The sequence below is a fragment of the Elephas maximus genome, chromosome 1 (genome assembly GCF_024166365.1).
Source record: "Elephas maximus indicus isolate mEleMax1 chromosome 1, mEleMax1 primary haplotype, whole genome shotgun sequence".
Taxonomy (NCBI): Eukaryota; Metazoa; Chordata; class Mammalia; order Proboscidea; family Elephantidae; genus Elephas; species Elephas maximus.
The window spans coordinates 92,421,384-92,449,000 of NC_064819.1; the positions used below are offsets into that span (position 1 = coordinate 92,421,384).

Consider the following 27,617-nt stretch of genomic DNA (forward strand, 5'->3'; position numbering starts at 1 on the left):
GAATGCTTTCAGGCTCTCTCCATTTATGGTGATGTTGGCTGTTGGCTTTGTATAAATGGCCTTTATTATGTTGAGGAATTTTCCTTCTATTCCTATTTTGCTGAGAGTTTTTATCATGAGGAGTGTTGGACTTTGTCAAATGCCTTTTCTGCATCAATTGATAAAATCATGTGATTCTTGTCTTTTGTTTTATTTATGTGGTGGATTACATTAATTGTTTTTCCAATGTTGAACCATCCCTGCGTACCTGGTATGAATCCCACTTGGTCATGGTGAATTATTTTTTTGATATGTTGTTGAATTCTATTGGCTAGAATTTTGTTGAGGAGTTTTGCATCTACGTTCAGAGGGGTATAGGTCTATAATTTTCTTTTTTTGTGGTGTCTTTACCTGGATTTGGTATCAGGGATATGGTGGCTTCATAGAATGAGTTTGGTAGTATTCCGTCCTTTTCTATGCTCCGAAATACCTTTAGTAGTAGTGGTGTTAACTTTTCTCTGAAAGTTTGGTAGAACTCTGCAGTGAAGCCGTCCGGATGAGGGCTTTTTTTTGTTGGGAGTTTTTTGATTACCTTTTCAATCTCTTCTTTTGTTATGGGTCTATTTAGTTGTTCTGCCTCTGTTTGTGTTAGTTTAGGAAGGTAGTGTGTTTCTAAGAATTCACCCATTTCTTCTAGGTTTTCAAATTTGTTAGAGTATAATTTTTCATAGTAATCTGGTATGATTCTTTTAATTTCAGTTGGATCTGTTGTAATATCGCCCATCTCATTTCTTATTTGGGTTATTTGCTTCCTCTCCTGTTTTTTTTGTTTGTTTGTTTTTTCAGTTTAGCCAGTGGTTTTGTTAATTTTGTTAATTTTTTCAAAAAAACTAGCTTTTGGTCTTGTTAATTCTTTCAATTGTTTTTCTGTTTTCTATTTCATTTAGTTCAGCTCTAATTCTTTTTTTTTTCTTCTAGTGCCTGTGGGTTTCTTTTCTTGCTCTCTTTCTATTTGTTCAAGTTGTAAGGATAGTTCTTTGATTTTGGCCCTTTCTTCTTTTTGTGTGTGTGCATTTACTGATATAAATTGGCCTCTGAGCACCGCTTTTGCTGAGTCCCAAAGGTTCTGATAGGAAGTGTTTTCCTTCTCAATGGAGTCTTTGAATTTCTTTATTCCGTCCTTAATGTTTTCTATAATCTAGTCTTTTTTGAGCAGGGTATTGTTCAGCTTCCAAGTGTTTGATCTCTTTTCCCTGCTTTTCCTGTTATTGATTTTGACTTTTATGGCCTTATGGTCAGAGAAGGTGCTTTGTAATATTTCAGTGTTTTGGATTTTCCAAAGGCTTGCTTTATGACCTAATACATGGTCTATTTTAGAGAATGTTCCATGTGCGCTAGAAAAGAAAGTATACTTGGTTGCTGTTCAGTGGGATATTCTGTATACGTCTATGCGGTCAAGTTGGTTGGTTGTGGCATTTAGATCTTCCATGTCTTTACTGAGCTCCTTTCTGGATGTCCTGTCCTTCACTGAAAGTGGTGTGTCGAAGTCTCCTACTATTATTGTGGAGCGGTCTAACTCACGTTTCAATGCTGATAGAGTTCGTTTTATGTATCTTGCAGCCCACTCATTGGATACATAAATGTTTGATATGGTTCTATCTTCTTGGTGTGTTGTCCCTTTAATCATTATATAGTGCCCTTTCTTATTCTTTAAGATGGATTTAACTTTAAAATCTATTTTGTCAGAAATTAATGTTGCCACTCCTGCCCTTTTTTGATTGTTGTTTGCTTGATATATTTTTGTCCATCTGTTGAGTTTTTGTTTGTTTGTGTCTCTAAGTCTAAGGTGTGTCTCTTGTAGGCAGCATGTAGACAGATCTTGTTTTTTAATCCATTCTGCCACTCTCTGTCTCTTTATTGGTGCATTTAGTCCATTTACATTCAGGGAAGTTATGGATAGGTATGAATTTAGTGCTATCATTTTGACATCTTTTTTTGTGTGTTGCTGACAGTTTCTTTTTCCCACTTAATATTATGTGCTGAGTAGATTCTCTTTGTATATTGTCCTTTCCTCATGTTTGTTGTTGTTGATTTTGTTTCAGCTGAGTCTCTATTTTTCCCTTGTATTTTGTTTTTATGAGTAGGATAGTTTGTGTCCTTTCTGGTGACCTTCTTATTTACACCTATTTTTCTAAATTTAAAACTAACTTTTATTTCTTTATATTGCCGTATCTTCCTCTCCATATGGAAGGTGTATGATTACATTTCTTAGTCCCTCTTTATTATTTTAATAGTCTTTTTTTTCTATAATAACATCACTGTTACCCTGTTTTGAGCTTTTTGTTTTGTGTCTTATAATCTTGCTTTGTTTTTTGGATTTCCCTGTCTGGATTGACTTCTGGTTGCTCTGCCCAGTGTTCTAGTCTTGGGTTGATAACTGATATTATTGATTTTCTAACCAAAGAACTCCCTTTAGTATTTCTCATAGTTTTGGTTTGCTTTTTACGAATTCCCTCAACTTGTGTTTATCTGGAAATGTCTTAATTTCACCTTCAGATTTAAGAGACAGTTTTGCTGGATATATGGTTCTTGGCAAGCAATTTTTTCCTTCAGTTTTTTAAATATGTCATCCCATTGCCTTCTTGCCTGCATGGTTTCTGCTGAGTAGTCTGAGCTTATTCTTATTGGCTCTCCTTTGTAGGTGACTTTTCCTTTACCCCTCGCTGCTCTTAGAATTCTCTCTTTATCTTTGGTTTTGGCAAGTTTGATTATGATATGTCTTGGTGACTTTATTTTAACATCTACCTTATGTGGAGTCCATGAACATCTTGGACAGATATCTTCTCATCTTTCACAACATCAGGGAAGTTTTCTACCAACAAATCTTCAACAATTCTCTCTGTATTTTCTGTTATCCCTCCCTGTTCTGGTACTCCAATCACTCGTAGCTTATTTCTCTTGATAGAGTCCCACATGATTCTTAAGGTTTCTTCATTTTTTAAATTCTTTTACCTGATTTTTCTCCAAGTATATTAGTTCCAAGTGATTTATCTTTGAGTTCAGAAATTGTGGCTTCTACCTGCTCAATTCTGCTCCTCTGGCTTTCTATTGAGTTGTCTAATTCTGTAATTTTATTATCTTCTGAATTTCTGATTGTTGTCTGTGGATTTTTTGAGCTTCTTAAACTTTTCATTATGTTACTGAATACTCTTTCTAATTTCTTCAATTGCTTTATCTGTGTGTTCCTTGGCTTCTTCTGCGTAATGCCTCATTTCCTTCCTGATGTCTTGAAGGGTTCTGTATATTAATGCTTTGTATTCTGGCTTTCGTAGTTCCAGGAATGCACTTTCATCTAGAAGATCCCTGGATTCTTTGTTTTGAGAGCCTGTTGAGGTGATCATTGTCTGTTTCTTCAAGTGACTTGGTATTGACTGTTGTCTCCGAGCCATCTATAAGTCATTGTATTAATTTATGCTTGCTTACTGTGTAGTAGCTGCTTGCTTGTTTTGGTTTTGGTATGCCCCTCTGGGTTGCTTGAGTGAACTGGCTTGATTATTTTTGCCTTTGGAGCTCTCATGTCCTGTCCCCAGCTGGCTAGAGCTGTTATCAGGTATATCAGTCTAGGAGTCCATTCAGTTTTCTTGTATGAATTCAGCTCGGGTTTCCAGGTAGCTGATCATCAAGGGTGTGGTACGGGCTCTGTCCTACAGTCTTAGAGGGGCAGGAGTGATTGGCATATATACCGGTATCTGATTGCAGCAGGGGGCCACACTCTGAACAAGGCAGGGGACTGAGTACCGACCCCCCAGTGTGTGTACAGAAAACTCATCCCTGTTCCCTAGAGTGTGCAGGTGTGTGGGTTCTGCAGATGGACCATGGACTCCCAAAGTTTTTGGTTGTAAGGACTGGGAGGTACCAGTTTTCTTTGGGCCCCTGTCGTGGGTAGTTGGGTGACCTGAGTGGAGATAGCAGTCCTTAGGTCCCTGTCGTGGGTAGGTGAGGACCTATCATTTAATAGGCAAAGCAAGGTCAAACGTCAAACACACACCTCTCCATCAAACAGCTGAAATTGTTGGAGTTTGCCAAGAAGGACCTGTTCTCCCGAAATAGGCCCACACAGGTCCGTGCAGAAGGGAATGGTGCTCAGGGTCCACGGACCTTTTATACCTGGACAGGAGCCGCTTCTGTCTTGAGCTTCCCTGGTAAATGGAGCTAGCAAGTTATCTTTTCCCCCCAGTAGCAAATTTTTTCCTTCCCCAAGGCCGGGAGGATGGCTCTAGGTGCTCACCAAGGCCTATCTCAGGCCCAGGGATTCAGCCGCTGAAGCCAGCTTGGGATTGGGGGGGGCACGGTAAAATATATGCAAGTTCTTAGCTTTTGCCAGGAGCGCCGTTATTCTCAGGTTGCGGAGGTGTGAGTAGGCTGTGCAGCTGGCTGCTTCTCCCTGAGGAAACTGTGGCCAAATGCTACTATCAGCCAGCCACCGCTGGCACTGTGAGAATGGTGCCTCAGGGTTCCCCACAATCCAGGTCCGGTAACTCCTCTCCGCTTCTGAACCCTCTCTTCCTCCCCCTGACCCTCGGTTTGTTGTCTAAGCTTGCCTTTGATGCTCAGGGCTCTCAGCTTGTCACAAATACACAAGTTTCACTTGTTTTTTTGGGTCTTTGTTGTAAAGAGGGCTTGCCGGAAGCGTCTGTCTATTCTGCCATTTCTATATCAGAGTCTCCAACTGATTTTTATATGTTGATCTTGTACCCTGCACTTTGCTGAATGCTTTTTTTAGTCCCAGTAACTTTCTTGTGGAATCTCTGGGACTTTCTATGTAAAGGATCATGTCATCTGCAAATAGGGACAGTTTTGCTTCTTCCTTACCATTTTGGATGCCATTTATTTCCCTTTCTTGCCTTATTGTTCTGGCTAGGACTTCCAGTGCAATATTGAATAAGAGCTGTGTTAATGGGCATCCTTGTCTCATTCTTGTTCTCAAGGGGAATGTTTTCAGTCTCTCTCTATTGGGAATAATGTTGGCAGTTGGTTTTGTCTATATGCCCTTAATTATGATAAGGAATTTCCCTTCAATTGCTATTTTGCTGAGAGTTTTTATCAGGAAAAGGTGCTAGATTCTATCAAGTGCCTTTTCTGCATTGATTGAGATGATCAAGTGATTCTTGTCCTTTTATTTATGTGGTAAACTATGTTGATTGATTTTTTTTGTCTAAGCACCTTTGCATCCCTGGTATGAATTCCACCTGATCATGATGTATTATTTTTTTGATATCCTGTAGAATTCTGTGGTGTGTTAAAATCTCCTACTATTATTGCAGAACTGTCTATTTCTCTTATCAATTCTCTTAGAGTTTGTTTTATGTATTTTGGTGGTCCATTATTGGATGAGTAAATATTGATCATGGTTATGTCCTCTTGGTTAATTGGTCTTTTATTCAGTATGTAATGCCCTTCATTGTCTCTTATAATGAACTTTGACTTAAAGCCTATTTTATCAGAGATTAATATTGTCACTCCTGCTCTGTTTTGGATACTATTTGCTAGATATATTTTTTCCATCCTTTGATTTTTAAATGTTTTATGTGTTCGTGTCTAAGGTGTGTCTCTCATAGGCAACATATTGATAGGTCAAGTTTTTTTAATACATTCTGCCATTTTCTATCTCTTGACTGTTGCATTGAAACAGTTTACATACAATGTGATTATCAATAGGTGTGCATTTACTGCTGCCATTTTGTTATTTTATTTATTTACTTTTGTGGTGTTAACAGTTTCTTTGTTTTGCTCAGTTTTCTGTGCTGAGTTCTTTTTATTCATGGATTTTCTTTTGTATCCTTCATTGTTGTTGATTTCTTTGATTTTCTTCATTTTGGTGAGGAGATTTCTTAATTTCCTTTGTGGTTGCTCTGAAATTTACCTTTATCTTCCTAAATTTTAAATAGTCTATTATATCTTTTTTTGTTTTTATTTTTGTTGTGCTTTAAGTGAAAGTTTACAAATCAAGTCAGTCTCTCATACAAAATCTTATACACACTTTTTATGTACTTCTAGTTGCTCTCCTCTTAATTACAGAGCACACTCCTTCTCTCCACCCTATATTCCCATGTCCATTCAGCCGGCTTCTGTCCCCCTCTGCCTTCTTATCTTCCCTCCAGACAGGAGCTGCCCACATAGTCTCATGTGTCTATTTGAGCCAAGAAGCTCAGTCCTCACCAGTTTCCTTTTCCAGCCTTTTATATCTTCATATCATCTTGACTTTCTTTCACGTGGAAGTTCTATAACTACACCATTTATTTCCCCCTTTTTGTTTTGAAGCTGTTCTTATTTACAGATTGACATCTCTGGCTTCCTATTTTCAGTTTCCAGACTTATTTTACTTTTGACAATTCTTTATCTAGGTTGGTATCTGAGTGATACTGTCATGTGTGCTGATCTTAGGTTGTTGTTTGATGTTATTGGTTTTCTGTCTGAAGGACTGACTTTTATATTGCTTTTAAGTTATGTCTGGCTTGTACAAATTCCCTTAATTTCTGTTTATCTGGGAATGTCTTAGTTCCACTGTCATATGTGAAAGACAATGTATTTGCTCGCTATATGATTCCTGGTTGCCAACTCTTTTATTTCAGGGTTTTATATATGCTGTTTCACTGTCTTCTTGTCTGCATGGTTTCTGCTGAGAAATCAGTGCTTGGTCTTTTTGGTGTCCCTTTCTAGGTGGTATTTCATTTTCCATGAGCTACTCTCAGAATTCTTTTTTTGTCTTTGGTTTTGGGAAGTTTGATTATGATATGTCTTGGTGACTTTCTTTTGGAATCTATCCTGTATGGGGTTCATTGAGCTTCTTCGATGAAACCTTACTCATTTTTCATGATATTAGGGAACTTTTCTGTCCATAAATCTTCAAAAATTCTCTCTGTGCTTTTTCTTCTCCTCCACTTCTGGAATTTCAATTACATGTAAATTATTCCTCTTGATAGTGTCCCACGTAACTGTTAGGCTTTCTTCATTCTTTTTTTTTTTTTCTTATTCTTAACCAGATTAGTATCGAGGGATTTGTCCCCTTTTCACTGATTCTTTCTTCCATTGATTCAATTCTATTTCTGTGTCCTACCATTGAGTTATCTATTTCTCATATTTTATTGTTAAACTTCCAGATTTCTAGTTGTTGTTTTCATATAGTTTCTAATTATCTATGTATTTTGTCATTTTGTTCTTATATTGTTTTCCTGAATTCATCTAGGGTTTCATCTGTGCTTTCCTTGATCTCTTTGAGGATCCTATATATAAACCTTTTGGATTACTTATCAGGTAGCCCCATTACCATTTCTTCCTCAGGAAGGTTCACTGCCCCTTTATTTTGCTCACTCATTTGAGCCAACTTATCCTCTTTCTTCATGTGATTTGATATATCAAGGCTTGCCTGGTGGGAGCACTAACCATCTATCTCCAGGTGGGCAGGGCAGCGGCAGTCACAGCAAGTTCGTATTGCTTTTTACCAGGTGTGTTGGGTGGCTGATGGTGGACTGGGCAGATGAAGAATGCTTCCTGTCATTAGTCTGGTGGCACAGGAGTGTGTGATGGCATTCGCTAGGTGGGTGGAGTAGGTGTGGTGGATGACTGGGAAAACAGGAGTGCTCTCTGCCACTTGCCATGAGAGTGAGGTGGAGGGAGGTGTGGTGGTGACTGGGAGCACTGGGCACTCTCTGCCATTCAAAGGGTTGGTGTGGAGGGTGGCAGGTTTGGCAAGTGGGGCTGTGGTGGGCAATTGGGAGCACAGGGCACTCTGTGCCACTCACCAGATGTGCAGGGCAATGGGAGCGGGCTGTGGTGGTCTACCAGGAGTTAGGCAGGACAATGAGAGGGGGTATGGTGGGCTACTGGAAGGATGTTGTAGTCTCTGCCACTTGCTGGGTGGGTGGGGTGTAGGGCAGAGGGTATAGCAAGGGACCAGGAACATGGGGCACTCACTGCTGATCTCGAGAACTCACCCTGACTTCCTGGTGGTACCTTTTGCCCAGTTGGTCTTCCCTTCATCCCCACTCACTTAAGCCCTCACCATGGTAAGCACAGAGCTAAGAATCATTGGGCCTTAAGAGCATCATGCAGCACCTGATCCATAGACCTCTCCGCAGTTCTCTATATTCCACACCCTATTCCCCCCTCCAATGCGTGTCTGCTCCTGGCCCTTCCCACCACCGGCTTTGGTCCAGTGCACCTCTTCCCCAAGCCTTCATCCCAAACCTAATACTTTATGGTCTCCTCCCTTAAAGCTTAAGGTGTTGAACCCCCTTCCTCGCTGGTCTCTCTGTGCCTCTACCCTCACTCCAGGACCCCGCAACCTGTCTAGGCCCTCACCAGGTTCTCATTTCTCACAAGCCCTCTCCGCTGAGGACCTTGCAATCACCATTCTCTGCAAACAGGCCCTCTTCTCCTCTCTTGATTTCACTGTAACCCAAGATCATCTCTGCCCATGTCCCTCACCAATTCTGGGCCCTCACCACCATCTTCCTGCTCCTCTTACTCTCCTACCTCCTTAGCTCCCTGAGACCCCACACTGTTCTTGGTCTAAGTGCCCAGCTCCTTGGCCTTTAACCTCCCCTTTTGCTTCCCTGGTTTGGTTTTTGGTTGCTTCCCTGACCACAGAGGGATCTCTTTGGCTCGCATAACTGACCTAAATTCTTCATTTTTCCACTGGACTTGTTCTGGCCTTTCTCCATAATGATACCCAAGGAATTATAAGATTTTTCAGGTGAGACCTCAGTACAAGACAGTGCATGGCTAATCATTCTTGATGTACTTGTTGCTGCTATTGTTATTATTCTTATTATTACTGCTCTTGTCCTTCGCTGGTGCAAGAAGAAGGAAACACCAGATGAGGAAAGCCCAGGTGAGATGACTGTGCAGCCAGCGTGAGTGGGGGTGAGAGGGACTCTGCCGGGAAGTGGGGTTCCCTCATGTCTCCCTCTGCACGAATAGTGGTGGACAGGACACACCTTCCTTTCACCAGAGTGTAACAGGAGATGAAATTTTTCGTATTTGGGAGGGGAATTGGGAGCCGCATGCCCATCAACACCCCTTAGTTCTGCCCATGCCAAGACCAGGCCAGGGTTCTTAAGTAACCAGCCATGGCTTCTTGCTACCTGGTGAGGGGTACCAAGTGAGGGGCTTGGGCTCCCCTCTGTGCTCTCCACTTTCTCTCTCCATCTCTCAGGTTCCTAGGGCTGGTCTACATGGGTTGTGTGGAGAATCACAGGCTGATTGACAAGGATCTGGATGATTATGGAGTTAGAGGGGACAAATAGTACAAGAGATTATGATCTGGTGGGATGGGGGTGGTTATCTCTCACAGGAATATGGATGAGATGTGATAACTCTAGTCCCTGTCTACCTCCTTCCATTGAAGTGTCTCCAGTCCTCATGAGGAAACCAAGAAAAAAACCCACAAGCCTGGTTCACTGATTGGCCCCTGAGACTCCTGCCTCTAGACCCCTGGGGAGCCCCTACTTAGAGCAGACATGTGGGCCTTGAACAGAGATGAGCATCTTCTGTGCATTTGGCAGCTCCCCAGATCCCTCCTGCAGACCTGAGTCCTGCATTTGGCTTCTTCTGGCCAACTCTTGGCCTGTGGTCTTTTTAAGTCCCCATCACATGTGTTCATGTCCCTGGCTCTTCCTTGTGCATGACATTGAGAGGACATGAGCAGATGTCCCCTACTCTTTGTGAAGAAGAACCAGCCAATCCTCAGGGTACTGGTCATCCCTGGTTTTGTCCTGCCTCTGAGGGTTTCCTGTCCCTCCTTCCAGGGGAAAGTCCACAGGGACAGTTTACTGGGACATTTGGTCTGTGCTCTCTGGCCTCCCCTAGTTCAAACTAAGCCAGTTCCTCTCTCTCATGTTAATCACTGTCCTGTAAATGTGGGGTAAGGGATGACCAAAGTGTTTTCCCCAATAATCAGATTGCTTAAGGAAAGAGGAAAAGAGAAAACAGAAAAGTTTTGTTCTTCATCCAAGAGCAAATGTGATTCACATAGCCATGAGAGGGTGAGGTGTCCAGGAGATGCAGGCTTTCTGCTGTGTCCACCTCTTCTGCATGGCCAGAGGGGGGCAGCAGCACTGATTTCTCCCACTTAAATCTAATGTCATCACAGTTTGCCCTCAATGCTGGACAACCTAGAACAGTGAGTCTCCTACCCCTCTGCAAAGTAATCCATCCACATTGCACTGGGTGGGGGAGCGCAGGCCTGTTGTTGCCCTTGCTCTCACTTGCAGCTCTGGTTCCTTGGGGGACTGAGAGGGTTGCCTCCATATCAGTAAGGCATTTGTCAGGAAAAGTGTATGACAGGCATGTGGTAATTTCTCAAAATTTCTGCTTTAAATTTTGATGTCCAATAATAGTTTTTATGAATTCATCAGATAATCTTAGTAGAATTTTTTCCAGTAGTGATCTTTAACACATTTGAAATGAAGCAGGAATTCACATGTGGAGATCCCTGTCTAGGAGGTTTCCCTGTAGGAGGTGGTAGCTTGTGTCAGCGGGACCCCAGGGTGCAGAGGGTGGGCAGAAACCATCTTAGGCTGATGGGTCTCAACAAGGCCTCTCTTCCTCATTGAGCAGAAGGTCCCCTGTGGACAGTGGCCTGGTCAGATTCCACTGAGGAACGGGGGTGTGAAGGCCTGGTTGCCTCAGCTAAGCAGCTGACTTGGGGTCCAGCATTTTTTTCAGCAGCCTGGTGAAATGGTCAACAGCAAGGAAGACCTGAGTGCAGTTTCAGAGCCTGGCAGGTGTAGAGGGTCAGGGGAAGGTGGTGTTTCTGCCAAGAGGGGGTGCCCGAGTCAGGGCAGATACAGATCCTATGGCAGCCAAGTTTTCCTAAATGGGCCGCTGGCCACCCTGAACTTTCCAGCTAGGAGCTGCTGGCTCAGAGGGTGGCAGGGGCAGGGAGGTGGAGAGGGGGTGAGCTGCAGGTGGAGGCCAGTACCCGTACTGAAGCAGGAAGTGAGCAGGGCTGAGCATTCTTGTGTATGAGCTCTTCAAGTGAGGAGGATGGAGAATTAATGGAGAGATGGAACTGCGTTTGTGATCCACAACCAGGCCTCAAACAATAAGGCTTTGATCCTCAATCTGTTGGGGGATGGGTTGGGGCTTGACAGAAGGACCAGCCCTGGACTCATCCTTTTTTCCTGTTACTGTTTCACTCCCTAGGTGACAAAAAAAAAAGGTGACAAGCAAGGATAAAATGACAATGTTGTAGGGAGTGATGGCAGGAGACTAGCTAGGTTGAGAAAGCGGAGTGAGAGGGAAAAGAAAAATGGGAGCCTTTTCTTCCCTGAGAGCAAGGCAGAATCTATTTTAGGAAGACTGAGAAGAGAGAATCCCTGAGGGATTAGAAACCAACTTTTTGCAACTATTGAACACTCATGGTGTCCCTTTTATTTGAAATTAATTTTTGGTGAAATGATACACCACCCCCACCCCACAGATTCTAGGCATAATGATCAATGACATTGGTTCCATTCTTCACATTGTGTCAATATTCTTGTTGTTTCTGTTCTAGTTACTTCACTTCCATTTACTTAATCTCCCTGTCCCTCAAACTTTTCATCTATGCTTTAAAATAGCTATTGACCCTCTGGTCTTACACAGACAACTTAAAAAAAAAAAAAAAAAAACACATAGTACTCAAGGGTGACAATCTTCACTCTTTGGGCTAAATGTTACTTAGTTTAAAGGTGACTTGGTAGGGCTAGTTGCCATTCAAGGTTTGAGGAGCAATTCAGGGCCTTAGTCTCAGAGACTCTACTACCTCAGTAGGTCCTCACTGATTTATCTTGATGGCTTTCACCTACCCTTTGTCTACAGAACACGAGCAGCTATAAGACCTGCACCAGAAGGCAAGGGGAGACCACAATGGCACTGTGCAACTGGGCTCTGAGTCTCTGCTGTCAGCCCCTGAGTGCATTGGTTCAAGTGGGGAAGCATGGAGTCTTCAGCCTGGTACCTTGGGTTCTACTCCTATCATTTTCCCACTAGGGATCTCAGTTTCCTCATCTGTAAAATGGAAAAGCATAGCACTTATTTCCTTCTGTAGTTGGGGAGATAAAAACAGTGAGTTGCTTCTAGCTGCTCCATGTTAGTTATCATTATTTCTGTCATTATTAGCATAAATTGACTTTGTACATATTTTCCATTTCCATTATGCCTCCTTCTCTACAAGAATCCCACCTCATAAAAACCTAGGAGGTATTTCTTTTCAATTTTATAGGACCGGAAAATAAATGAAACCATTTTTTAATAATTTGCATGTTTATTCAAATTATGTACAGATATTTGCATATGGAGCCCTGGTGGCTTAGTGGTTAAGAGCATGGCTGCTAACCAAAAGGTCGGCAGTTTGAATCCACCAACTGCTCCTTGAAAATCCTATGGGGCAGTTTTACTCTGTCCTGTAGTGTCGACACGAGTTGGAATCAAATGGACAGCAACAGTTTTTTTTTTTTTTGGACACGCATATACTTTTCGAATAAACATATGGGTAAAATTGACTTTTTAATAAAAACAACGAAAGTCAACTGTTTGTTTGGTTTTGATAAAATTATTGCAGCACATTTTCTAAGTTTGTAGAAAAAATGTAAAGAATAGACACAGTCAAAGAACAGTAGTGATGTCAATATGCCCTCACACACAGTAAGAATTCAAATGGAAGTGGAAGACTGAGCCTGAATCTCTGACTCTTGTCTCTTGTACTCCTTGGAACTATTTCTGGCTTTTGCATCTGCACTTCCTTGTACTAGGGTTGCAATATCAACCATTTTCTGATTCTGTCCATGTCTCGCAAGGTCTGGCTTTCAGAGAATATTTACTAGGCTGCAGCAATTGTTTTAGCGGAAAATATTTGACTTTTCCTTCTCTGGAAAGTTTCTGCCTGTCAAAGAATGGACCAGTAACTTGAAATTTGCTTCCAAAATTGGAGGGTGCCGAGAGACTGAAGAATGAGGCATGCAACACCTGTGTGACAGTGAAGGAGTTTATTAGGGAGTTTTATTAGGCGGTGCCGGGTGACAGCAGGACCAAAACAGATCTCCACATTCCACAGGAGGAGGTCAAAGGTTTCATCGTTGTCAAGGGCAATAGTGGTTACAAGCCTGGGAGTTCCACAAGACTACCTCAGCAAGATCACATAACAGGGCTTTGGAAACAGCAGCGAACTAACAAAAAAAGCAGTGAACTAACGTAAATCCTGAGGGCAGCCAAGTTCAGCCATTCAAGCCCTGTTTTCCCCTTCACCACCTAACACAGGTTCCAGCTTTGCTGTATTTCCTGTATTCTCACAATCTGAGAAAGCTGAGCAATAAATAAGGAAGACCAAACAAGAATTGATGCATGTGAGTTATGGCGTTGGTGAAGAATACTGAATATACTATGGACTGCCAGAGAAGGGACAAATCTGTCCTGGAAGAAGTACAGCCAGAATGCTTCTTAGCAACAAAGATGGCAGCACTTTGTCTCATGTACTTTGAACATGTTATCAGGAAGGACCAGTCCCTGGAGAAGGACATAATGCCTGGTAAAGTAGCATCAGCAAAAAAGAGGAAGACCCTCAACCAGATGGATTGACACAGTGGCTGCAATGATGGACTTGAGCATAACAAGGATTGTGAGGATGGTGCAGGACCGGGGAGTGTTTCATTCTGTTGTACATAGGGTCACTTTGAGTTGGAGTTGATGCGACAGCACCTACAACAACATTTCTTTTCTTTATGTCTGATATCTTTTTTGTTTTTGAATTCCTCCAACACTGTCTTTTGTTTTTAACTGATTTTTTTCTAGTATACCATTTTGATCCCCTCTACAAAAAGTGGGTGGGTATGGTTGTTCTAGATTAAAGTGACTAAAGAGGCACAATAAAATGCAATGTGAGAATCTTTTATGAAACCACGTTGGAAACTAATAGGTGTAAGGACCTTCTGGGAAAAAATTCGGATATTTGAATATGGAAAGGGCTTTACATAATAATCTGGAATCATTGTTGATTTTCTTAGCTGCAATAATGATATTGGGAGGATGTAGATCCTTATTCTTAGGAGATGCACAAATGTTTTGGAGGTCAATTTTTATGAGGCCTGCAAATTAGAATGTTTTGGTTGAAAATCTTAATCTCTCTTAATCCTCTCTCTCTAGATATACATATAAAAATGATCTGTCAGTCAGTCTATCTAGATACACACACATATATACAGACATCTATTTATATCATTAAAAAGAGATTAGGCAAATATGGCAAAATTTTAATAACTGTTGAATCTCATTGTAATATTCTTTCTGCTTTTTTGCACATTTTTAGATTTTGTTAAGTTGGAGAAAGAGAGAGAGAGAATGGATGCCAAATCTGAAGATCCTAGGTCATGTGTCCCACTGGGAAAACCACTTAATCTTTTTGTATCATGGGTGAATTTCTTGCCTACGAAATAAAGATACAAGAAAAACTTTTCTTTCTTAACTTAGAGTAGCAATTCTCAAAGTGTGGCCTGTGGACCCCAGGAATTCTTGAATCCCTTTCAGAAGGCCCAGGCGGGAAACTTGGTTTGACAATAAAACTTAGGTATTATTTGCCAGTCACTGTACAGTATTGACTTTTCCATTGATGGTGCACATGCCAGGTAGGTAAAGCACTTCCCACCTTTGTTGTCTTCATCATCGTCTGCTTGGAGTTGATTCCAATGCATGGCGACCCCATGTGTCACAGAACAGAGCTGCTCCATTGGGTTTTCATGGCTGTAATCTTTATGAGAACAGATTATGAGAAAAGAGGTCTTTTCTCCCACAGAGCCACTGGGTAAGTTTGAATGGCCAATCTTTCTGTTACCAGCCAAAGGCAAATCATTTGTGTCTCTTGGGGACCTAGCCACACACCTTAGCAGGAATCAAGACAGTGGCAGCAAACTCTAATAGTAGTCAAAGTAGTCTTTACCACCACCATTCACTAGTGGAAAAAAAACCAGTTTCACTTAAGAATATCTTTGATGAAGTCCTAAAAATTATTAATTTCATTAAATTTAAATCCTTGAGTACTTGTGTTTTTAATATTCTTTTTTTACTCCTTTTTTATTGTGCTTTAAGTGAAAGTTTACAATTCAAATCAGTTTCTCATCTAAAGACGTATACAGACATTGTTATATGGCCCTAGTTGCTCTCCCTATAATGCGACAGCACACTCCTTCCCTCCACCCTGTATTTTCCATGTCCATTCCACCAACTCCTGTCCCCCTCTGCATTCTCTTCTTGCCTTCAGACCATAGCTGCCTACATAGTCTCATGTGTCTACTTGAGCTAAGAAGCACACTTCTCCCCAGTATCATTTTATGTCTTATAGTCCAGTCTAATCTTTGTCTGAAGAGTTATCTTTGGGAATGGTTTTAGTCTTGGGCTAACAGAGAGTCTGGGGGCCATGACCTCTGGGGTCCCTCCAGTCTCAGGCAGACCATTAAGTCTAGTTTTTTACTAGAATTGGAGGTCTGCATCCCACTTTTCTCCTGCTCCATCAGCGATTCTCTGTTGTGTTTCCTGTCAGGGCAGTCATTGGTGATAGCTGGGCACCATATAGTTCTTCCATTATCAGGCTGATGGAGTCCCTGGTTTATGTGACACTTTCTATCACTTGGGCTCATATTTTCCTTGTGTCTTTGGTGTTCTTCATTCTCCTTTGCTCCAGGTGGGTTCAGACCAATTGATGCTTCTTAGATGGACCTCTTTGGAGTGCTGAAAAGCAAAGATGTCACCTTGAAGACTAAGGTGCGCCTGACCCAAGTCATGGTATTTTCAATCGCATAATATGCATGGGAAAGCTGGACAAAAAATAAGAAAGATCAAAGAAGAATTGATGCTTTTGAGTTGTGGTGTTGGCAAAGAATATTGAGTGTACCATGGACTGCCAAAAAAAGGAACAAATCTGTGTTGGAAGAAGTACAACCATGATGTTCCTTAGAAGCAAGCATGGCGAGACTGCATCTTACATACTTTGGACATGTTGTCAGGAGGGATCAGTCCCTAGAGAAGGACATCACGCTTGGTAAAGTACGGGGTCAGTGGAAAAGAGGAAGACCTGCAACGAGGTGGAATGACACAGTGACTTCGACAATGGGCTCAAGCACAACAATGATTGTAAGGATGGCGCAGACCAGATGGTGTTTTGCTCTGTTGTGCATAGGGTCACTCTGAGTTGGAACTAACAACAATTATACTTTGCAAATCCAGAATTTTCATTACGTTCTTCTTTATAATTTTTTTTTGTTGTGGAGACTCTGTTGAGTCATTGCTTTTATCTCTTTATTTTTTCATGTATGGTTTATTTTTAGTTCTTTCAACATGTTTTTAGTATCTGCTTTGAAGTCTTTGGTTGACAAGGCCAACACATGGTTCTCTTCAGAGAACGTTTCCATGAACTGCTTTATTTCCTGCGTTTGGTTCACAGTTTCCTGGGTTTGCTTATTTTTTGTTTTTATGTGTTTTTTGAAAATTATACATTTTATATAATATATTATAGCAACTCTGCCTTCTGATTCTCTCCCAGGGTTGTTGCTGTCACCTTATTTATTTATTTGCTAATTTGCCTGCAGTAGAACTGTGGGATAGGTTTCCCCACAAACTGTGGTCACTGTGTCTTTGCTCAGTTTTTTTGTTTGTTTGTTTTCTTTGTTTAATCTTTAAGCCTGGCTTCCTAGAGGTGACCCCTCTGTCTCCACAGCTTAGTTTTCAGCCAATGATTCATCAGAGATTGGGCTCAAACATCTTGAATCAGTAAGACTTCCACCCTCTTCTTCCGTATTTACATGCATGGATGGTGGAATATTCAAACATCAGGCATTTTTCAATCTCTAGTTGTTTTTTTTTTTTTTTTTTTTTAATTTACAGCAGGCTCTTTCATGTCTCCTGTGTGCATGCATGCACAGTCACAGTCAGCCAGGCTTTTGTGGATAGCTTGGGCTTTTTCCATTCTCTCCTATGTGAATGTATAGAGAGTACACCAAGAATTCCTATAGCTGCCTAATTTCTTGGATCCCCCTATTTCTGGCTACTCTGCCAGTTTGTTGCTTGTCCCAACCAGGATCATAAAACCGGGCTAGGTGAGCTGATGGTCTTCCCATTTCACTTGCCACTGAGATTGCTAAAGTTACTGGCAATACTATTTGGAGTGGGATTTTTCTGTGCTCTGCTCTTAGTCCTCTTTGGGAGCAAATCTGCTGGCTTATATGGTTTGCTTGTCCTTATTAAAATTTTCAAGCCCAGGAAAGAATGTCACAGAACGCTACAGTTCTTGTATGACTTTCAGTAGCTTTTTATGAATAATTGATTCTTGATTTTGTATATGTCTTTGGTCAGTTTTCAGAACCTTGAAATGGCTGTTTTTGAGAAATTTGTCGAGTTTTATTATTGGCTTTTGAGACAAAAATTTGCCAAGATACTCCACATACTGAAAGTCCCACACCATGTGTATTAGTTTCTTATGGGTGGTGTAACAAATTATCACACACTTGGTGGCTTAAAACAGCTTACATTTATTCTCTTACAGTTCTGGAGCCCAGAAGTCCAAAATCACTTGTGCTGTGACAAAAACAAGGTGTCAGCAGGACCTTGTTCCCTCCAGAAGCCCTAGGGGAGAATTCATTCCTTGCTTATTCCAGCTACTGGTTGCTACCAGCATTCCTTGGCGTGTGGACACATCACTTCAATCTCTGCTTCTGTGGTCACATTGACTTTTGGCCTGTGTCAAATCTCCCTCTGTTTCCCTTTTATAAGATTACCTGTGATTGCATTTAGGGCTCATATGGGTAATCCAGAATGATCTGTGCATCTCAGCATCCTTAATCATATCTGCAAAATGTCTTTTGCCATGTAAGGTAAGATTCACATGTTCCAAAGATTAGGACCTGGATATCTTGAGGGCCACTATTAAGTTTACCACACCATTTCTTTCCTTTTAAATAATGTTTTCACAGTTAATATATGTCATGGTTTGAATAGTGTCCCCCCAAAATATCTGTCAACTTGGCTAGGCTATGATTCCCACTATCATGTGATTATCCAACATTTTGTCAGCTGATGTAATTTTCCTGTGTGTTGTAAATCCTACCTCTATGATGTTAATAAGATGGGATTAGCAGCAGTTATATTAATGAGGCAGGACTCAATCTACAAGATGAGGTTGTGTCTTAAGCCAATCTCTTTTGAGATATAAAAGAAAGAACTGACCAGAGAGACATGAGGACCTCATACCACCAAGAAAGCAGCACCTGGAGCAGAGCTCATCCTTAGACCCAGTGTCCCTGTGCCTGAGAAACTCCTAGACCAGGGGAAGATTGATGACAAGGACCTTCCTCCAGAGCCAACAGAGAAAGAAAGCCTTCCCCTGGAGATGGCACCCCAGTTTGGACTTCTAGCCTACCAGACTGGGAGAGAATATACTTCTGGTATAGTACCACTAGCTGACTAAGACAATATATTTTCTTTTTTTCTGTATTCGCCACCTCTACAAGATGTTCTTCAATATAAGATTCTGGCTTTAAGTGAGGTTTTGTTTTGTTATTTATTGCTCTTACTAAAACGTTATTTAAGAACTCTTTTAAAACATTATTTTTAAGACTTTTATTCTCAGATTTCTCCTTTTGTCAGGGCAGGCTAGTTTTGTTTATTCCAATAGGTATTTTTGAATTTCACCTAGAATATGTATTAAGTTAGTTTTTTTCTTCTTTTGAGTGAGAATCTTCCAGGTGGTTGCAGAAAGGGGTATTTGAGACAGAAGATTTGCTCCTTAAATCATGATCATGATGGAATAGGAACCCTGGATTCACAAGTAGAAGATTTAAAATATTTATGTCTTGACATCACACCCAGAGGTTCTGTAGTCTAGGGTGGATTGAACACCAGTGTTCTTCTTGAAGCTTGTCAAATGATACTAATGTTTAGTCATCCTTGAGAATCCCTGCAAGAAGATCTTCGATGATTTCCTATCTATTTCCTTTATTTCTATATCCACTCTTTATTAGATAACATATATACTGGATTGGTCCTCTGTATCTTATTTTTTCTCATTCTTTTGTGATTTTATTCTACATTTGTGTTGTCTTCAAGTTGGATTTCAAAATCAATAACATGATTTTAGAATAAGATTCACCTCATTACTCATTCCTATTAAAATATCATTTTGTGTCAGCAATGCCTTTTATTTTTAGAGGCCAGTGGTAACTGGGTTTTCTTATTAGTTTTACCAAGTCAGGCTGGAGATATTGGTTTCTCCCCGGGCAAGCATTAGATTCCCTCTCACCTGTACCAGAGGGGGGGTCAGCTCTGCCTAAAGGGAAGAACCTGCTGTTAGACCATGTGGGCAGCTGCAGGTTTGTTGGCTTCTGGTGGCCTGACAGTGGGGAAGGAAAAGCCCAGGCAAGGTAGAGAGTGTCCTGGTCCAGCAGAGTGAGCTGCCCAAAGCAAGAGGTCGACATCCACCTTGAGCCCAAAGCAGGGGAGCAGTGCAGGTCTGCTGTTGCTCTTCCCCTCACTTACAGTGTCTCTATATAACCCTTAGATGGGCCGCTCTTTCTGGTTTTCCGTGCAGAAAGTACCTGTTACATCAATAAAATTACTTCAGCTGGGATTGTCGCTAGAGAAGTAGTCAGGGAATATGCCCATTTCTTATAATCCCTGTTTTGAATTTTGAAGTGAATAAAAATGTTTTCTGATTTCACTTGGATCCCAAACCCAGGCTGGCAGTCTCATTATATTTTCCTGTATTGCAGATCTTGTAATGAAATTTAATTAGAAAAGGAAGCTACATTTGAAAATGCCACCTAGGAGGGTTCCAGGTGGTAATGGCAATCCTGAGGTGCAGGAGGTGGCAGACACAGCCTCAGGCTGAGGAATCTCAGTAAGGCTTCTATTCAGTGTTGAGATGAAGATCCCTATGGGCTGAGAGGGCACTAGCCTAATAAATAATTAACTTTGACTATAAAAATCAGGACAAAGCTGGTTCCTAGGAGGTGAAGGTCAAATACATCCTCACTTTCCAACTTCTTTATTTTGGACACCAGCCATCCCTCCACAGCACTCTCTCTCTCTACTGGATTTGAAAGTGTGTTGCAAGATCTCAAGAGCTCATGGAAACACCATATCTGCACATTTGTTATAACAGAGTAGGATATAAATGAAGAAGCATATAGGGTGAGGTGTGGGAGGGTCCCAGCTCAGAGCTTCTGTATTCCCAGGAAGCACGCTCACCCTCCAGAGAACAGATGATCGTGCTCATCAGTTAGGATATTTTTAACCAGAAAATGCTCTACGATATCTGTATCTTTGCTCTGAGCCTATCCCAAGACAATCAGCACACCAAAATTTTCAAGGGACAGTAGGTTCAGCCACTGTATTTGTCTAGTATGTGCTTATGCTCAATCCACTCATTTATAATTACAGCTTCTACAATTACCATTTTCGTAATTGCAATTACGTCTGTGACAATCATTCCTGATTCCATTCTTCACAGCTGAATCACAGTCATATCAGCATCCTCCCCACCCTTTCTTCCCCAGACCCACCAGGAGAAAAGAAATATATACAATGGAGTTCCTCCCTTGTACCTCTTCATTTGGGTGTGAGTACAAACTCCTGAAGACATGTGAGCCTGTCCCTCATGCTGTTAATCTTCTCCTATTTTGAATAGACAATATTTTAATTGCTCATCCCTACCAAACCAGTATGCTGAGGAGAAAACCATGTGTCTTAGTTCGAAGAATATTCTGTTCCAGCTAGAACTCTGAGCACCTGCTTCAATAAGCAAAGTCCAGACCAGGGCAAGCCACCGAATTGCAGCAAATCTTGTTGCCTACACCAGTTTGTCACGTCAAAAATCTCTTTCTTATTGTTAGCTACCTGAGGGTAAGTCTTCTCATCCCTAGCTACCCAGGGCTAGATCATCTCATCCCTAGCCACCCAGGGATAGGTCATCTCATCCCTGGCCACCAAGGGCTATATCATGTCATCACTAGCCACCCAGGGCTAGGTCATCTCATCCCTAGCCACCCACGGCTAGGTCATCTCACCCCTAGATACCCAGGGCTAGGTCATCTCACCCCAAGCTACCCATGGCTAGGTTGTCTTATCCCTAGCTACCCGGGGCTAGGTCGTCTCATCCCTAGCCACCCAGGGGCAGGTCATCTCATCCCTAGCCACCCAGGGCTAGGTCATCTCATCCCTAGCCACCCAGAGCTAGACCAACGAGTGCAAGAGGAACATGCCCTGATCCAGCCCATCTCTGTATTGCTGTACCTCCCTTACTTCCACCCAGGTGGTTCGCTCAAGCGAGTATACGATGCTATCTATTTGCCAGCTCCTTTTAACTGCTAGTCCTAGAAGTGGGTTCTTCTAATGGGCAGTGACATTTCCTACTCCAATGCACCCGTCATATTCCATAGGGCTGGGCCTCAGTTGGGCATCGTTTACTGTTCATTCAGCTAGCAGCTCTTCAGCCAATCAACCCTTCAATCATTGTGGTACTCTCAATCAAAGTCCAATATAATTGTCTCTCAAATGCAAAACTCTTGATCTCATGGGCTTTTGGTATAAAAAAAAATTATTTCCCCTTTTAGGATATCTAATAAAAGCTGGCTTAAAGGCAGGTTTGCATGCCTTTTGAAATGTTACCCAATCAGATACAGTATCTATTTTCTTTCACGTAACAGTCTTATTAAACATTTTAAACATTTAGGTCTCATAAATTTCACTTTACCCCTTTCATTTCAGCTACTACTGATAACAGCAACCAAAGAATTGTATAAACCCAGTATTAACACCAAATGGTGCCACCGCAAAAAAAAAAAAAAAAAAATGCAAACCCATTGTGGTCAAGTCAATTCCCACTCATGGTGACCCTATAGGACAGGGCAGATCTGCTGCATAGGGTTTCCTAGGAGCACCTGGGGGATTCAAACTACTGACCTTTGTTTAGCAGCCATAGCTCTTAATCACCATGCCACAAGGATTTCTGGTGCCAACTTGGATCTTGTCAATTACAAGGAAAAATTAAGAAATCCTTAGGAGCAGTCAGTAACTTGGGAAAGCCCTTAAATTGTTTTTCTAAAAACTAAGGGCACAAGGCCACAGAAATAAACTCATCATACCCCAGGTGCTGGTCTGGCTTGAAAGAACCAAGAACAAAGGCCACATAAGGCAATTCTATACCTTTTACCTAAATTGAATCCCTTGTAGAAAAAGGGGCAGGAAGGCCTTGAAATCCTCAACCAAGCAGCAGGAGTTTGGGGAAAGGCTGTGTTTGCGGTGGCAGAGTGGATCATTAGGGGGCAATGAAGGCCGAAGTGCAGCTTGAGAGCCTGGGCTGGAGCAGGTGCTCAGGGGAAGGTGGACAGGAGATGCTCCAGGGTCAGGTCACATACAGACACTGTGGAAAGCCAAGTTTTTCTAGACTGGGTCAGCTTCTTGGAAACCCTGGTGGTATAGTGGTTAAGTGCTACGGCTGCTAACCAAAGGGTTGACAGTTCAAATCCACCAGGAGCTCCTTGGAAACTTCATGGGGCAGTTCTACTCTATCCTACGAGTCGGAATCAACTTGACAGCACTGGGTTTGGTTTTTTTTGGGTTTGGGTCCAATTGTCTCCTGAGCCTCTTGGATGGGCTTTCCATTAGCAGCTGCTACCTCAGGAGCTTAGTGGTTAAGAGGTACATCTGCTAGACAAAAGTTCGGCAGTTTGAATCCACCAGGCGCTCCTTGGAAACTGTACAGAGTAGTGCCACTCTGTCCTATGAGGGTCACTATGAGTGGGAATCAACTCAATGACAATGTTTTTTTTTTTTAACTTAGGAGCTGGGGGCTAGGGGAGAAGACTGAGCTGCAGATTGAGGCCAGCGACTATCCCTGAGCAGGGCCTGTGGAGCAGGGACTGGCACTGGTGTGTATTCGTTCCTCCAGGATAAGAGAGTCTTACAATTATGAAAGAGAAAGAACTGTGTTTTTGACCCACTGCTAGGCTGAAAGAACAAGGAGTTGGGGACCTTTCTTCACCAAGCACTTCCTGTTCTTTAAAGACACACGGCCTTACTGTCACGGAAGGAGAGAACATTGTATTTATTCTCCTCCTGGATTCCTCCCTTCAGTACTGAGTCTCTGCTACTTCCTAGCATTGCTTAGATGGTGAGGGCAGGAGCACGTGACAGGGTTCAGGGGGTGCTAGGAGGAGACTATCCTGAGTTTGTGTGGCTACAAACCCAACGCTTACACCAGATGGTGCCAACAGAACATAATAGCACATGAAGCTGAGATTTCAGTCTCAGTGGTCAGGTCCGAGTCCAGTGGTTCTATGGGGGAAGAATAGCATCTATAGCCAGACGGCCTGGACTCAACTCCCTGCTCTGCTCTTGCTGGCAATTTCCCTCTTGGTGCCTCAGTTTTCCCATCTGTGAAATGGTGAGGACATTAGGGCACTTACATCTAGAGCAGGTTTCTCAGCCTTAGCACTATTGACATTCTGGGCTGGATAGTTCCTTGTCGTGGGGGGCTGTTCTGTACATTGTGTGATGTTTAGCATCATCTCTGGCCTCTACCCACTATAAACCAGTAGTATTCCCCAGTTGTTACAAGCAAAAATGTCCACAGATATTTCAAATGTCCCTGGGGTTGAAATTACACCTGATTAAAACGGCACCGAGAGGCTCACTTGCTTGGGCCTTGCCGGGAGCCTAAAGGTAGTACTGAGTCAGACATTTTTATACCTTGACGCTTGAAAACATCTTTTGCTTTGGTCCAAATAAGGGTTGTTCCCCCCGCCGCCCCATATGTTTTGTCTTTAGACACTCTATCTTTTAAATACTGGCTGTGAAGTGTTTAAGAGTTACGGTGAACTACGGCTGCTAACCAAAAGGTCGGCAGTTCAAATCCACCAGCTGCTCCTAAGTTAACTTTTGAACTTCATTCCTTCTTAGGTGTATCCTGAAATGTATCAAATTCAGTTCTTATAATTAGCATATTTTGAATTGGATGATACATGCTATTACACCTAGTAGAGTTCTGATTCCTTTAAGGCAGGGAATGTGTGTTCTCTATTCTGCTATCTGAATGACCTAATTCAATTTCTTTACTTTAATTCTCTGAGCACATTGCTCCTCATCTATAAAATGTGATTATGAATAATACTGTACTTGCATTGTATCTGTTCCTACGTGGCTTAGTGCTTCATTCAATAAATATTTATTGTGCACCCACTACAAGTCAAGTACATGGCAGTATATTATTTCAGGGATCAGATCAAATCAAATAGGAAATTCTTTCAAAACTTTGTAAACTGTCTATATGTACTCTATGCCTAAGGAGATTCACTGAGACAGTGCAAAATGAAGGAAAGCTGACAGCCTCCTGGAATTGTACAGACAGGAAATGGGCTAATGGAGTGACTTGCTGGTAAACATCTATTGTCCTCCAAGAAAAGGAACGTTTCCTGAGAAAAGTTCAGAGATCAGCAGAATTGTTGGAGGGATGTGAGCAGGGGTGAGATTGTATCTCATTGTACTTTTGATTTGCATCTCTCTTGTGGTTAATGAGAACTCTGGTGGCATAGTGGTTAAGAGCTATAGCGGCTAACCAAAGGGTCAGTAGTTCAAATCCACCAGCCGCTCTTGGAAACCCTGTGGGGCAGCTCTGCTCTGGCCTATAAGGCCGCTGTGAGTCAGAAACAACTCAGGAGCACCTAAAACAACAGTGGTTAATGACAGGGAGTATCTTTTCATGTGTTTGTTGGCTCCTTAAGTGCCCTCCTTGGAGAAGTGTCTGGTTGGTGCCTTTTGCCCATTTTTAAATTATTTGTCTTTTTGGTGTTGAGTTGTAGAGTTTTACATGCGTTTTGGAAATTAGAATCTTATTGGATATGTTCTTCCCAAAGGATTTTTCCCTAGTCTGTAGATTGTCTTTTTATTCTTTTGATAAAGTCTTTTGATGAGCATGTTTAATTTTTGTGTGGTCCCAGTTAACCATTTTGTCTTCTGTTGTTTGTGTATTTGCAGTTGTGTTTGGTAACCTATCTGTAAAAAAAATTAGGTTCCATAGTTTTGACTCTATGAACTTTATAACTGTAGCTTTAACATTTAGGTTTTTATCCATTTAAGTTAGTTTTTGTGTATGGTGTGAGGTATGGGTCCTGTTTCATTTTCCTCCATGTGGAAATCCAGTTTTGCCAGTCCCATTTGTTAAAGAGACTGTTTCTTCACCATTGGATGGACTTTGACCCCTTGTAGAAAATCAGTTGTCCACACACATTCTCTGTTTAGTTAAATAATCAGAGTCCGCTTTTGTTGCTTACAACCAAATAACCCGACCAATTACTTTATGAAGTGCACAACCGTGTGGAGGAAGTGGATTGAGATATGCATTGAGGTGCTTGGACAATTTTTATTTTTAAAAAACACAAAAACTGATTGCCTATTGAAGAAAAGCACATTTGTTACCTACTCAGCATGATTTTTAATGTCAGATGGAACTTGTAGGATTGTGAAGGGGCTTTCCAAATAAAAACTTCACAAATGAGCGTATGTGACCCTTATGAACTTCACAGCATGTGAGTGAGAGCAAACACATGATTTGCCTGTTAGTTGCCATCAAGTCAGCTCCAACTCTTGGAAACCTTATGTATAATAGAATGAAATGTTGCCCAGTCCTGTGCCATCCTCAGGATTGTTGGTATGTTTGAACCCATTTTTGCTACTATTGTGTCAACCCATCCCATTGGATGTTTCTTTTGTTTTCACTGGCCCTTTCCCAAATATGATGTCCTTTTCTAGCCATTGGTCTTTCCTGATGACATGTCCAAAGTAAGCTCGACAAAGTTTCACCATCCTTGCTTCTAAGGACTATTCTGCTTATATTTCTTCTAAGACTAATTTGTTCATTCTTCTTGTAGTCCAGGGTATATTCAGTATTCTTCTTTGTCTACCTTTTTCCTTGTCCAGCTTTCACACGCATATCAGGTGATTGAAAATGTCATGGCTTGGGTCAGGTATACCTTGCACATCAAACTGACATCTTTGTTTTTTAAAACTTTAAAGAAATATGTCACTTGATTTCTTGACTGCTGCTTCCATGGACATTGACTATTGATCCATGTAGGATGAAATCCCTGACAACTTCAATTTCTTCTCCATCTATCGTTATGTTGTTTATTGATCCGGTTGTGAGGATTTTCATTTTCCTTATATTCAGGTGTAATCCATACTGAAGGTCTTTGACCTTTATCGGTATTTCAAGTCATCTTCATTTTCAGCAAGCATGTTTGTGTCATCTGCATATCACAGGTTGGTGCCATATTCTTCTTCTTATAGCCTGGCTTGTTGTATTATTTGTGAAGGGGCTTTCCCTTAATTGAATAATTAAGATCAAAGGAGAAAATCTTGCCTCATACCTTTTCCAATTTTGAACCCCACAGTATCCTCTTGTTCTGTTTGAACAACTGCTGCTTTTTTTCTGTGTGTGGTTTATACATTTTATTGCTATTCTTGATATTATATTTAAAGAGCAATCTTTGACGTCCATGTTAAGTTTGATTCTTAGAAGCTGCTCTAAGACGTGACTTGTGAAAATCAGACCAGAGTCTCTGAATTTATTCTTCTTGGTTTTTCTCATTTTCCTGTTTGTTTAGCTCCTGGCCATCTGTATAGTCACTTTGTTAGGCAACTTTCTTATCACAGTTACTAGCGTGGATTCTGCTCTTCAAACTCCCATGTGCTTCTTTCTTCAGATTTTATCACTTCTTGAAGTTTGTTTTACCTTGGTCATGGTGCCTAAGATGTTGGTGGATCTAATGTTCCCAAGAAAAATCATCTCTTTGTAGGCTGTGGTACCCAGATGTACTTCTTCTTTGGCAGCTCAGAATGGTTCCTCCTCTCTATGATGGCTTACAATCACGTGTGGCTACCTGTAACCCTCTCCATTACACAGTCAGAATGAACAGGACATTGTGCTTGTGGATGTCCATAGGATCTTGGATGTCTGGTGTTCCAATCTCTATGCTATGGACACCTTGGATTCTTTCTGTGAACTGAATGCCATAGACCACTTTTTTTGTGCTGACCTCCCAGAATTGAAACTAATCACTGAGGACACAACTGTGTATGAAATGCAAGCACTGGTCTCCACATTACTATTTATGTTTCCTTTCTCCCACATTTTGGTTTTCTACACCTGCATTATGATAAACATCCTGAGAATGCTTTCTGCTACTGGCCACCAGAAGACACTCTCCACTTGTTCACCTCACCTCATTGTAGTGTCCCTCTTCTATGGAACTGCTAATCTGACCTACCTATGGCCTGAATCCTACCAGTCACCTGGGAATAAGAAGCTAGTGTCATTGTCCTACACTGTCATCACTCCTATGCTAAACTCCATCATCTGCAACCTGAGGAACAATGACCTCAAGGGGGCAATCAAGAGGACATTCAACGGCAGAGTCTTGCAGAAGTTAGATATGCTTTGAGTCCCTGTATATAGAGTGTTTAAAAAAAAGAGGGGCAACTGAACCCAATAACAAAAGCTTAGGGTGAGGGAGTAGAAGATCTGTTTTTATTTCATCAGTGTCACTGTGATGGGTATA

General features: G+C 41.6%; 1 protein-coding gene and 1 pseudogene across 1 annotated transcript in view; one reads left to right on the forward strand and one right to left on the reverse strand.

Annotated features, from left to right (window-relative positions):
• The window catches only part of LOC126078111 (HLA class I histocompatibility antigen, A alpha chain-like), a 598,109-nt gene that overhangs the window by 144,873 nt on the left and 425,619 nt on the right, over nt 1-27,617 (reverse strand). The gene's annotated exons all lie outside the window — the stretch shown is intronic.
• On the forward strand, nt 22,329-27,500 carry LOC126057237 (olfactory receptor 10A7-like; annotated as a pseudogene).